Source organism: Megascapheus bottae, chromosome 17 (genome assembly GCF_031878675.1).
Source record: "Megascapheus bottae isolate mThoBot1 chromosome 17, mThoBot2.hap1, whole genome shotgun sequence".
Classification (NCBI taxonomy): Eukaryota; Metazoa; Chordata; class Mammalia; order Rodentia; family Geomyidae; genus Megascapheus; species Megascapheus bottae.
Window position 1 is genome coordinate 6925750 of NC_143525.1, and position 13684 is coordinate 6939433.

At 38.2% G+C, this 13684-nt stretch overlaps 1 long non-coding RNA gene across 1 annotated transcript in view; it reads left to right on the forward strand.

Annotated features, from left to right (window-relative positions):
* Positions 1-13684, forward strand: part of LOC150050916 (uncharacterized) — a 168065-nt gene that overhangs the window by 135397 nt on the left and 18984 nt on the right. The window lies entirely within an intron of this gene.

Sequence of the window (13684 nt, forward strand, 5' to 3'; positions counted from 1 at the left end):
GGCTGCTGCACTCGGAGGTCCTGCAGGGAATAACACATCACACTGGAGTGGTCACTGTCTGGCATCCCAGCAGATCTTTGTACAGACTTTGTTTATGGGCTCAGTTGGGAATTCCACAGACGGGTTTACTGTATCACAGGCTATTATCACCAGAAAATAGCTAAACCAGGCCAGGTGATGACTGTGTACCAACACTTTATACACCCAGTATCTAGAGTCTAGGGGTAATCTTAGTGCTGTGCCAAGCAGTTCGTGACCTTGGGTAAGTCACTTATCTTCCTGAGGAAGCCTCAGTGTCTCCATCTTTAGAAGATGAATCATCAGATTTCTGCCTTTGTAAACCCCCCAACCCTTGAAATCAAGTGAAGGTATTTCAAATAAAGGTAAAACAATATTGGTCTGATAAAGGTTCCGGCTCCTATCTAGATGTAAAAAGTCATTTACTGTAAGGGTACATAATTTTGTGTCTTGCCGAGTAAAATAAGCGAACTCTATTTCTTCTCCAGGATATTCAGCCAAGTGAGCCGTAAGGGCTTTGCGAGGGTTTAAAATTTTGTTTACCTTCTATTCCATTTTACTTGGGTCCTCAGTAGAGTTCATCTACCAGAAATTCTTTGCATAGTAAGTCTAGTGAATCACGTCAGCCCATTTAAACTAATGAAGAATAAAACCCATAGCCAACCTTATCCCCCTTCTCTTAACTGCAGGCTCCCTTGAGGGCCCTGATGGCTCCGCACTGTTATCTGCAGGTTGCTCATGGCATCAGAAGAATGCAAGAGTTGGCAAAGCATGCTCTTGCAGGCACTGCACTCTCAAATTACTTGAAACTCATCTGAGCCCACTATGCCAGCCTCTCTCCTTAGAAACACAGTTTTGTGGTGGGACTGACTGATTCTTGTATTGTGTGGAGCAAACACCCAGCAGTGTTTTTGTTTTATACAGCACTTGCCATTGCTTGGTGACTTTTTCAAAGCCTCTGAGAAGTTACTTTCTGACTTTTTGGAAATTATGCTTGCTACATGAATTTTAATAGGATATATATATATATATATATATTTAAGTCAAATCTGAGCTTTTTTGACAAGGGAATCTGAATATGAAAATTTTTCCTGCAGAGATAAAATAATATCCTACTAAAAAGCTACTCTTTTGCTCACGTGTCACCCTTCCAGTGCTTGAGTCATTAACCAGGGCGTGAAAATCTTTCCTGCCTCCCCAGCCCACAGTATCATTGTTAGAAGGTGTTACTGAGACCAGCACTTTCTCAAAGGCTGCTAAGTAACACAAATCCATCCTAGAGGCTCTGAGGTTCTCCTCTAGGGACTAGTTAGTCTAAACCTTACCTTATTAGCAAGCAAGAAGATGTGGCCTGGAGATGAGAGGATTCTGTGAAAGAAGAAAAGGGCAAAGCACCTGATTAGTTCCTCCTCCCCCCAAGAATAAAATAAGCCTGGTTTGCAGCATTCCTAGCTACTGTAAGCAGAAGGCAGTAGAATCTGTAGACATGGAATAAAAGGAAGCAGGCAGCGCCGCAGTACCGGAAGCAGCAGCTGAAGCCCAGAGATGCAGCTGATGTGGTCGAAGTGTCCCTCTTGAAAAGCCAGCCCTGCTCCCTCTTACCTTGGGGCTTTTTAAAGCAGGACGAGTCAGCCTCATTCCAGGGCTCTTTTATATGGATAGTTATGGAAACAATGCAGCTGCTTCTTCTTTCTTAAGTCAAAAGGAATTGTTTGGCAAAAAACCTCTTGGCAATCTAGCGTCCCTGCATAATTCTCATTCATATTAAGAATGGTTGGATATAATTAGAAATATTTTTCTTATTGAGTATGTGGACAAATCTCCTATGGATAATTTGAGAAGATGATCTGAAAGAAAGATTCAGGCTGGAGGATAAAGGCAGCCAACATACCTGGCTGCTTCCAGAACTTCTTGTTGGCTTTGTTCAGCATAGCAGTCAGAATTGCCTGGCATCACATATTAAGTATTATTTATATTTCACATATTAAATGATATCAAGAAAATAAACATCTTGAGTCGAATTTTTTCAGGCTTACTTCTTACCTATTCATCTTTTCTCTCCAACCCAATGGAGTTTGACTATGCATAACCCCAACAATTTATACAGAAAGTTCTCTCTTTGGTGTTTTTTTAAGTTCCTTACAGTGGTGGAGATTTCCTCTTGTAAACAATTTTTTTTGCAACTGTCTTACTGAAGCTGTTTCCTCTGAGTAGCAGCATGTCATCCCTTCCCTGTCCCCCTCATCTGATATGCCTGCCACAAGAGAAGTTGAATATGTTTTAGTAGTAAACAGTGATTTTCAGGGCAGACTGGATGATGTTTTTTATACATAACACTCCACATTAAAAAAAAATGAAAGCATTACTGTAGCATGCTAGAGGGTCATAGAAGAAAAGGGAATGTATTGGTTGTGTGTGTGTGTGTGTGTGTGTGTGTGTGTGTGTATGACTTGGTGAGAATATCCTTTACATTTCCTCACTTTTCTGAATATCATATAGTAAGCATAAGAATGCCATATTAGGGGAAATATTAGATACCTAAAATGTTTGAAACTTCCAAAAAGTATCTTTTGGAAACTTTTAAAGAGAAACTGGGACAAGATGCTACAAACAAAACCTATCTATATCTGGTTTTATACTGACAATGATAATTATTGTTGTGGGGTTCTTTGCACAAGAACAGATAAAAATGTAAAAGCCGATTTTTAGAACCACTGATATCATATCTGGAAATCATGACAGGTCTTTTCCCTTCTTTAATTAAACATGATGTTGAATTTCCTAGGATAATGAGAATCGAATTTCAGGCTATTTGAACTCTTTTTACTTTAACATCAAACACTTCAAAAGATACACCTAATTTTTAAAAATGTTAAAATTACCTGTGTCCTGAAAGAGCCCCTGATTGCTCAGTTAGTCAGAGTGCACAAAGAAGTACCTGATTTATTTAAAGTCCAAGCTATCTACCAGTATACCACCAACTTTCTAACACCTATTCCTTTGGCTGGCTGCACCCAGGGCTCTTTGCCCAGCCCCAGCCATTCTGGAAACACCAGCTTTCTAGCACCTTCTGGGGTCTCTTGACAACAGCAAGCCCCATCACACTCTCAGCTGGCTGCTGAAATCTTTCTTGGTTCCACTCACCAATGCATCCCTCCCCTGTGCTTGCCACCTTTGTGGATTAGAGGTACACAGTTGAAGGCTTGTATAGCCCAGGCTATCTTCAGAAGGAATGCCCGTCTGTCTTCGGAGAATTCTTCTCATGGTTCAAGACCCATTCCCTAGATTCTAGCTCCCATTCCTGCCCATCCAGCCATTCTAAGTCTTAAGGAATCAATAGTTCATCCTGAATTGGTAACTTTTCTGGTTACACTGCCTGGACACACTGCCTGGGGCAGCCATGCTTTAAGGTGAATGGTGGTGATGTTTTGCACTAAATGCTACATTTTTAGTGTCTAGTCCAGTATTTTGGTATCTTCTTTCATCCCTGTTGCTCATATACATTTTCCTCATGTCTTATTAAATACTCCTTGTTGTAGGTTGTTAATGAAATAATCTTCACTTTGAAGTAATCTCATGGTGACTTGGAAGAACGAGATAGTCACTTATCTCAGAATATATGAATTTTTTTCTCTGCGCACAAGCACTATTCCACAGGAAGTCATCTAATGTAGTACTGAGAGGTGTTCTCCAATTGTTCCCTATGCCTCTGGGCTCATGGCTGTGACTGATAAATATTCTCTAAGATCTAAGGCTGTGTCACTCAGTGCAATCTACTTGCTCATTCTACACACAAGTCAAAGATGCACATTTCCTTTTTATCCTTTTCTTGATTTCTCTAGGATTTCTATAACTACTCTGATGAGTCATCAACTTCCACTTGCCATTGCACATCTCCAAGAAATCTGTCCCACATAGGTCTCCTGGCAACCTAGAAATAGAAGATAGTCGAGAATGAATGCTGGTCTATGGGGTACAAAAAAGCTCAAAGAGAACAGTGGCCACTGACCTTGTCTTTGGAAGAACTCCACGTGAATAAATAAAAAATATACTAATAAAGTTGCTCATATCACCTTTGGAAAAATATACTAATAAAGTTCCTTGGGTCACCTTTGGAATAATATATAAAGTTTAAGAAATACAGTATATATATGCTTTACAGGAAAGGAGCTGAATTTCATCCGTCTATTTGGTCCTCATTGATGCCTAGCATGATGCTAACCAAGAAAGTTATCCAAAATGATCACTTACAAATTTCAGGATGCTAGAGTTCTAGAGTTCTTTATCCCGCTCATTCCTGTTCCCGAAACCTGAATTTGGAACCTACATATCAGTTTGATACCCTTGAGAATTAGCTAATCCTAACCAAGTCTCATTGTTCTGCTGTTTAAACAGGGATAAAGAAGTGCTATCTCATTGGAAGGAACCATTAATAAAAGTGATCTAAAGCTTGGAACAATGCCTGAGACACTTTTACTTACTTAGCTAAAATTAATAATCATAATTACTATGGCCTTATATTTTTAAAAAATTTCTAATATTTAACTCCACTGTGATGCATCTGGATTCCTATCTGATCCCTGTAAATATGGCCCATTTGATCTATTGGTCATTTTAGCTGCCCAGTAGACATTACAGAATGTTATTATGTGTCAGGCTCCAGGTAACCTCCTCACTGTACTCATAGAATGTCATCTTCTCTTTCAAATTGTTGTCTGTGTACATCAAAGTCCAGGTCAGATCTTACTCTGACAATTTTCTTGATTATTTCCCCCTGAAAAGGTATTTTGGCCCAGAGAGGGAAACAAATTTGCGTGAGTTGTAACATTTAGATAACCGTAAAGACGTGAGAGCTTGGTCCAGAGAATTTGAGTTAAGAAATAACAAAGAATGAATGATAAAGAAATTGTTTCACTAGGGATCTCTAGAGAAGGGAACCAAATGCTTAGTTAACTTTGGTTCTGAGGAAGACTTACCCTTCTGTCCTTTCCAGTTTCATTCTGGGTTTTAGAGATAAAAAGTGATGATTTGTCAAAAGAGAATCTTAGTAAATAAATAGAAAAGAAAAGACCTGACAAAAGAAATACTGCTACAGAATTAGATTAGAGAGAGAGGAGGTTATGCCTTAGAAGAGTCAAGCCCCTGGATGTGGATTTCCTGTGGCCCCTTTTTTCTCTCTTCCATAGGCTAGATTCCAGGCCCATCAACTTAAGTGTGGAAAAGAATGCTCTGGTTTATTGGTTCCAACTCTGTAACTTTGTACCAGCAATCTATATGTATAAAATACTAAATAATCCACTCATACAGTTTCCTATACTAAGAAAAAGAGCAGCCAGAAATAAGCCTAGGCAATGCTCATATCTTAGCATTTAGTTTTTGACAGAGATTATGAACATTCAAAAGCCTTTTCTATGGCTTGGTATATATAACATGACTTTGTAGTAGTTTCAAATTTAGCTTTCAGAGAATACATTATTTAGTCCTAATTTGAAATGGGTGTAGATAATTGTGCATTTACTCACACTGCAGAGGAAATTGCTGGATCTATGATGTTACTAAAAAATCCCACAAAAATCCAAATATTCACATGTAAAGTATCCTGTGATGTGTTCAAGAGAGGAAGATGGACTGACTTCACCTGATGCCCACACACAGCAATTCCACGAGCATAAAGCACATTGTTTGTGTATAAATAAGGGAGTTTCCTGATTCTTTATGGGAAAATCTGGGAGAAGAAAAATAATTCCCTCAACACTGAGCCAATTTTGCTTACATTTTCTAACTATAAAAGTAATACAGATATTGTAAATACAGCAAAAGGACAACAAAAAGCAAGTCAGGAGAAAGGATTTATTTCTCTGGTTTTGAGACAGGATCTTGATATGTATGTCCCCAAACTTCTGATCCTCTCTCCTGCCCTTTCTCCCCAAGTGTTAGAGTTCCAGTCCTGTGCCACCTCACACAGCTTGAGATGTTATTTCCTAGTGGCAAATGTAGGAAAGATGTATTCACTTCTGTACTTCTCAATATTCACTTACTCGCTAGTATCTGCTGAATGTTATTATGCCATTCAGAGGTATAGTCTGAAATAGTGTGTGTATGAAGTATCTTTTGTTCTATTTCTATCATATATCACCAACACCTCTTGACTAATTGGGTAAGAAAAATGAATATCACTTTGATAATGTCACTATTTACATGGCATATACAGCTTGTAAAAATTGTATGAGAATTACTTTGTGTGTGAGTGTGTGTGTGTGTGTGTGTGTGTGTGTGTGTGTGTGTGTGTACTGGTCATGGGGCTTGAACTCAGAGCCTGAACTTATTTTGTTCAGAGCTACTGCTGAGCTTTTTCTGAGTAGTTCATTGGAGATAAGAGTCTCACTGCTTGCTTGGGCTGCTTTCAGACTTCAATCCTCAGATCTCAGCCTTCTGACTAACTGGGATTACACCTGGCCCAACGAGAATCAGTTTTTTCATTCAGTAGTTCTGAGGTGTGGATAAGCTAATGAACTCTCTGTACTTTTTCCTGGTAGAAAATATGGTGTAGAAAGGCATTAAATGACTGGCCTAATCATAGTAGAATCCAGGGGATTCTTATTCTACTCTCCATTGCTTTTCCTGTTAAATCTGTATGATAAGTACTGTTCCTGCCAGAATTGCTCTAAGTCTTTAGGCTGACTATTAGAGTATAAGTTGAAATCTGCTAACCTTATCCAGGCATCTTAATCTATTGTGGGGAGTGAGGAAAGCAAAATAATAAGTATACCAGTTGTTGTTCTGCAATGGAAAAATATTTAAGTATAGAGTCCAGAGAATTTAGGCTGGAACAACCACCAACCCCTAGCACTGTTCGTTCAGGCTCTTCAAACTCAGCATGCTGATGACTGGGTCAGTGTGTATACATTTCTTTAATGAAATGGTAGCATCTGTTTAAGGATCCAGAAGGCTTTATGAAAGGGGCATTGATTCCATTGAAGGAATGGGTAAGATATGACCGATGAAGTTTCAAGAATAAAGAAATTTTAGATAGAATGAAGCAAGAAAGAATCAAGGTGGGAGGAAAGAGTATGAAGTGTGGGGGAAGGAGAAGGAGGAGTCTTATCTGACATAAAGTCTAATCTAAGTGTAAGGAAGAAGTCTAGAGAAACCATTTGGGAGGAGATGTGTCAGAAACTGTTAATATGACTAACTCATTAAGAGCAAAGGTCTCGTTCCACATTCCACAAAGCTGACCAGAGCATCTCCTTTTTGCCTTTGTCCTCATACCATAGACTGTTTATTTTGCTTTTATTTTTTTATAGTTTTTTTTTTGAGATGCAGTCTCATTGTGTAATCAAAGCTGGCTTTGAATTTGTCATTCTCCTGCCTTTCACTCTCTGGTGCTGGGATTATAGGCAGGAGTCACCAAACCTGACTCACCTATATTTCTCCTTTTTCCTTGTCTTTCAGTTAGTTTTGTACTCTCAGATTTGTTTTTGGTCCTCTATATGAACATGTTCTACCTGGCTTCCCTGTTTTGGACTCTGCTTTTGCCCTTGATCTCTTTTTCCCACAACCACACTCAATCATTCTGTTAGGTCTGTTAAAAGTCTCTAATCTTTCACCTTCTTTCTGAACCAAGGTCCTTCCTTCTGCTTCTGAAAACTAGAAACTTCCATCCTATTCTTATGTTATACTTTCAAGACCACTCAGCAAAGAGCATGGAGTGCTAGGTAGGAATGTTTTACTTGAATAAAATATTTAGCCTCCAAATGTGGAGCTATTAGCTGTGAATTTAAAACAGTAACACCACTGAGCACTAAATTAATCTCATTTGTGTTTCAAAATAAAATCTACCCAATTCTTTTGAGAAATTATGTTTCTCTGACTCTGATAAGGTTTCTAAAGTCAGTATTTAGGACTGAGGAAAGTCTTCATTTAATCCAACAATTTTATCTTTATTTCAATTGTAAGACTAAAAACAAGCCAAAAAAACAAAAACAAAAACAAATCCAAATCTCTTCTCTCCCACAAAAGAAAAAGAGAAATAAGACTTGTGTTGGAGATGGAGATCTCATGGCTTCAAGAGAAGAGATTTTCATGTTTCTATGCACTGGACATTTCAAAGGAACCCACATGTAGACTGGCTTCCCCAAAAAGGACTTTGTGGTTGTAGCTTGTCCTAGGTCAAGCAACTGGTCCAATAGAGCAGAGTTGATGAGAAGTAGGCTGTCCTCCAAGACTAAGGAGTATTTTTAGGTCTTGAGGAAGGAGGCTTTTTTTATTTGAAGGAAAGGATGGTAATGTCATCCAAAGCACTTGTTCCTGAGCCTTGGCAAACTTCGGGTAGCATACTTGAAAAGGAACACAGCCAAAGGCCGCACACACAGAAGCCAGCTATTCAAGACACAGCCATTCTTCTGGTCTATCTGAAAACTATGCAGAGGTTTTCATGCATTTTTCTCAGTCTTTGTGTAACTCATGGGTAAACATGGGCATTTTTATTGCCTTGTGGGTCTATTCTTTGTCCTTTGAGCAATAAAAAGAAAAATATATCATCTTTGCTGGAAAATGTTAGCTGACCAAGAGTCCCCAAAGTAGAAAAAATATGATTAATTGATGATTGAGGATTAAATAACTGTGAGTATGGACATGTTGAGGGTAGGAGGGGTCTCAAATATTCTCAAGGGCCCAGGTGTTAAAGGCCAAGTCTTCAGCTTGGTACTACGAGGAGGTGGTGGAGCTTTTAAGTGGTGGAGGACTATTGGGAGATCACCTAATCATTGAGGGTGTGACCTTAAAGGGAATACTGAGTCTCTTGCCCCTTGTCTTTCTCTCTTTTGTAATCTTGCCGTGAAGTGAATGCTGTGACATTCTGCCTTGCCACAGGCCCAGTGGCAATAGGACCTCCCAATCGTGGACTGAAATTAGTAAAACTGAGCCATAATAAACCCTTATCTCTTTATTATTTGATTATCTCAGGCATTTGTTACAGTAATCAGAAGCAGGCTAGCACACTTTCCACACACCCAGCACTCATACGTGGGTTTAACAAGAAGTTTCCTGTGCCTAGCACAGGAATAGCACAACATCCTATCTTTCTTCCTGGGAAATTTCAGGCTCATTAAGTTATGGCTGATGTTAGATGGGCCTTCCCTACTCATGTCTTATTAAAGCAAGTCATTCTGAAGTGGCCTTTAGAAAATTTTTGTGAAATAAAGGAATCTCCTGTCTAGGAAATGGCTTCGACCTGCCAAGCACTAGGATTATAGGTGTGTGCCACCATCCTGGCTGCTCACATATTTAATTTTGTCCTGGTCCCTATAAATTAGGTAGCCTGTCCTATTCGTTAGATGAATAACTTGCAAATTCTTCCCTACAATGCTCAGCTTCTCTTATCATTCCTATAACAGTGTCATTTTCAAAGCAAAGTTCTGAATTTTAATGAAATCTAAATTCACAACTTTCCTTTTGATAGCTTGTGCTTTTGGAATTGTGTTCAGGAACTCTGGTCATGAGACTTTCTCTTCCATTATCTTGTAAATATATTCTAGTTTTATCTTACATCAAGATATATGTGCCATTTTGAGTTAATTTTTCTATGGCTTATGAGATTTAGATTTTATATTCAGATTTTGATTGGCAATATATTTAACTTATAGATTAATTTAGGAAGAACTGACATCTTTATGATGGAGTATCTTTATATCTAGGAAGATGATGCTACTCTCATTTATTTGAGTCTTCTTTCATGTCCTTTAAATTTTGATGGTGGTATTCATTTATGTTCCACACATTTTTATGACTTTGTTTGTAGTTGTTTTGTAGTGTGTTGCTGTTTTAAAAAAGGATTTGTTTCCTGTTATATTTACCAACCCATTACAGTTGAAAAATTGAAGTTGTAAAGAGCTTAAATTGAAATTGAAAACTTCACCTTATATCACAGCTTTTTACCATTTGTTCTCTTTAGGCAGCAGTCTCCTGAAGACATAAGTCATCTTTTACACTCTGTGTTGCCTATGTGAACCAGGGAGTGGGAACAGAGTGGGGATTGGATGTACAAGTCCTTCCGTAATGACCAGTTCTGGGGAACAAGAGCTGGCCGCTGTGCTTCAAGGTCCTTAGGGTTCTCATCCATGGATTTCAGGAGCTAATTGTATTAGACAAACGATAAAGATTATATTTAGCCACAAGCAAGAGACAAAATGGGCATTTTCTTTGAAGAATATGTTTTCTTTTTTCTCATATAACAAGAAGTCTGAAAGTGGGCCTTTGCTGGTGTTGGCTGGATAATGCCGGGGAAGGCAAATACCTTTCCTTTCTGGCTTTTTCCTTATTTTGGGCTGGGAATGTGGCTTAGTAGTAGACTGTTTGCCTAGTATGTGTGAAGCCCTCAGTATCACATAAACAGAAAAAGCCAGAAATGGAGCTGTGGCTCGAATGCTAGATTGCAATCCTTGAGGGAAAAAAAATTCAGGGACAACACCCAGGCCCTGAGTTCAAGCCCCAGGACTGGCAAAAAGTGAAAACTTCCTTATGTGGAATAACTTTAGAGTCACAGGAAAGTTGTAAAGATAGTACAAAGTGTTCTTCACTCAAGTTTACTCTTTGGAACATTTGTCAAAAAAAGAAGAAATTTATATTTCTAAGTTGCTAACCATGGCTTTTCTTAGGATTCCATCCTCTTGTCCACTGATGTATTTGGTCCATTTGCATATTTTAATGACTCCAACCCAGAATACCCATTACCTGTCATTCTCCTGTGTCCACTGATATCTTTCTTGGCTTTGGCCCTTCTTGAAAAAGAACTGAGCCGATATTTTGTAAATATTTCAGTGTGTGTTTTCCTGATGATTTCCAGTAATTAAACAAGAGTTCTGTATTTTTTGGAGGGTGGAGAAATATTGCAGACTTAAGGTCTCCTCAGTGTATCTAGGAGTACATTCTTTCAACACAAATCATCACAAGTGATATCCACCTCCTGTAGTTCATTGATAATGATCATATCTGCCAGATGTTGTAGTATTTTATTATGGGGAGTTTGAGACACTTACAAAAATAGAAACACTTCTGTAGTTAACTCTTACATATGTTTATCAAGTTTGAACAATCATTTGTCTTATTTTCTTTGTACCTCTACCTACTTTTCTTTTTTTTGCATTTTTTATTGTAATTAGTAAAAGGGTTACATGATATTTGCCATATAGAAGGTGCATTAATTCACATACATTGATACCCTTTCACATGTCTTGGTACCCATTTCCCTCCCCCCCATATCCCCCACCCGTCTTGGTTTTCCCCCCTTCCCTATCAAATTTCAAATATCCAAATACAAATAAATTCAATATATCAGATAACAAAGTGAGATACTATAACAATATGAGATAACCAAGGGACAGCAAAGGAGATGAGAGACAACATAGCACATTAAGGACAACAATCATTCGTTATATGGCTTTTGTTTCAATATCCTGGAGGTCTTTTCAATTAGCTTCATACTATATGGCCTTATGTATCAAGATTTTGCTCTATTGCAGATCTCTGCTAGTAGAGCCCAAGGTTTCTACTGATTATGACAAATGAGGGAAACCATTGAGCCTAAGTTCCTTTGAGTCTGGCTTACTTCACTTAATATGATTTTTTCTAAGTCTTTCCATTTCCTAACAAATGGGACAATGTCATTCTTTCTGACAGCAGCATAGAATTCCATTGTGTACAAATACCACAACTTGTTGATCCACTCATCAACTGAGGGACATCTAGGTTGGTTCCATATCTTTGCTATGGTGAATAGAGCTGCAATGAACATTGTTGTGCTAGTGGATTTAGTATGCCCTTGTTTCTGGATGGTTGGGTAAATGCCAAGTAGTGGAATTGCTGGGTCATAGGGGAGTTCTATGTTTAGCCTTTTGAGGCACTGCCACACTGCTTTTCATAGTGGTTGAATGAGTTTGCACTCCCACCAACAGTCTCTACCTATTTTTCTACCAGCTCCCACTGCATTATTTTGTAATGCATATACTCTATAAATGTTGCAATGTGAATTACTAGATAATTAGAATGCCTAGAAAAATAGCCCCAGTGTCATTATCACTCATAAATATGGTTATCATTTTTAAAATGTTTCATTTTTAATCTTGCTTTTCTTGACATGTAGCTCTTCATTCTTGCTGTCCAGTCCACTGCAAGATGAATATGTCTGGGATCAGACATCATCTCTAATTTCAGAGTAAGTCACAGGGAAGCAGAATAGATGGTTATTTGTCCTGATGTGGCCCAATTATAGGCATTTGGAAATGAGACCAGTTCCAGGCCAGAAACACAAGAGCTCCTTTACGAACTTGCTATAGAGAATGCAAATCCTATCAACATGGATCACGTAAAATCTTTCCCAGCTCTGACTGCCTACATTCTGCTTAGTGAGGACATTTAGTTGTTGAGTGATAGAAATTCAAATCAATATGATACAAGCAAACAAAACGTTGTGTATTACTGAGAAATGTGAGGGAATGGATCTGGTCTCAATCTAGGGATTCAAATAATGCCTGTAGCACTGTCACCCTTTCATCATTTCTAAACTATGGGGTTCTCTGGACCAGCATCATACCTAGACAGGTTCCTACTTATGGGACATTTTATTTGCCACTATTAAAACTTAGAATTTTACATTGATTCTTGGACTTGTGTTTCATGTCCTTCAGCTCATTTATCTTTAACATAATTTCATCCTCAGCAGCTTCTCAAGAACCACTACTCCAGAAGTCCCATGAGTTTTCCAATTCAAACTTGAATTTCTTTAGCATTTTTCTTTTTAATGAAGATATCACAAATAGAAGCCTTTTGTCTTTCAGTGCCACCTAGATTCAGTTTACTGATCACTTCCTTGGCATTATGTCTATACTTTTCCTCACTTTACTACTTTAATCATCTGTCTCATATAAAACTCTTTATAGCAGTGTCTGCAGTGATGTTTGACCAAAAGCCAGAAACTATGATCTAGCCAAGTGACCATATAAAATTAATCACCCTATCTAGAAACTTTCAGAAAATGTTATTTTGGTTGACTCTATATCAATTTATATCATTGGTAAGTCGTCCTTCAGTGTTATCCAAGAGACTGCTAAGTTGTGTTTACTTGTGCTTTTAAACATGTGGGACAGCTGCTGAAAGAGTAGGCTATTTTATGGAAAAGTGCCCCCGTGTCTTCTCTCACAGAAGGTCATTCAAGACACAGGCTGACCTTTAAAAGACATTCCACAGTGATTTTTCTCTATCTTAACTTTGACAGCCAAAGGGGATAGGGAGAGTCAGGAGAGTCAAGAAGAAAGGTAAACTTTCTCATTTCCCAGTGAAATATTAGATTTATGTCTAGATTAGATGTCATAGAGAAACCTGAAATTTTCACTAATTTACAAGCATATGCTTTGACAAAAAGAATCAATAAGCAAAACATGTTGGTGACAAAGATGAAAAAGTAAAATAAGCCTACATCTAGAAAAGTAGCATTCTGAGTTTTGCTCTTTGGGTCTCCACAGAGTCCTTTTCTGTCTTTCAGAAATGAGAGAAAATGGCATCTATCAGATCCAAGTTAATTCTTTCCTTTTAGCAAAATTGCTCATAATTGAGTGGTTCTTTTATTAGTCAAGAAAATGATCTTTCCTCTCCCTGATCTTCTATTAAAAGA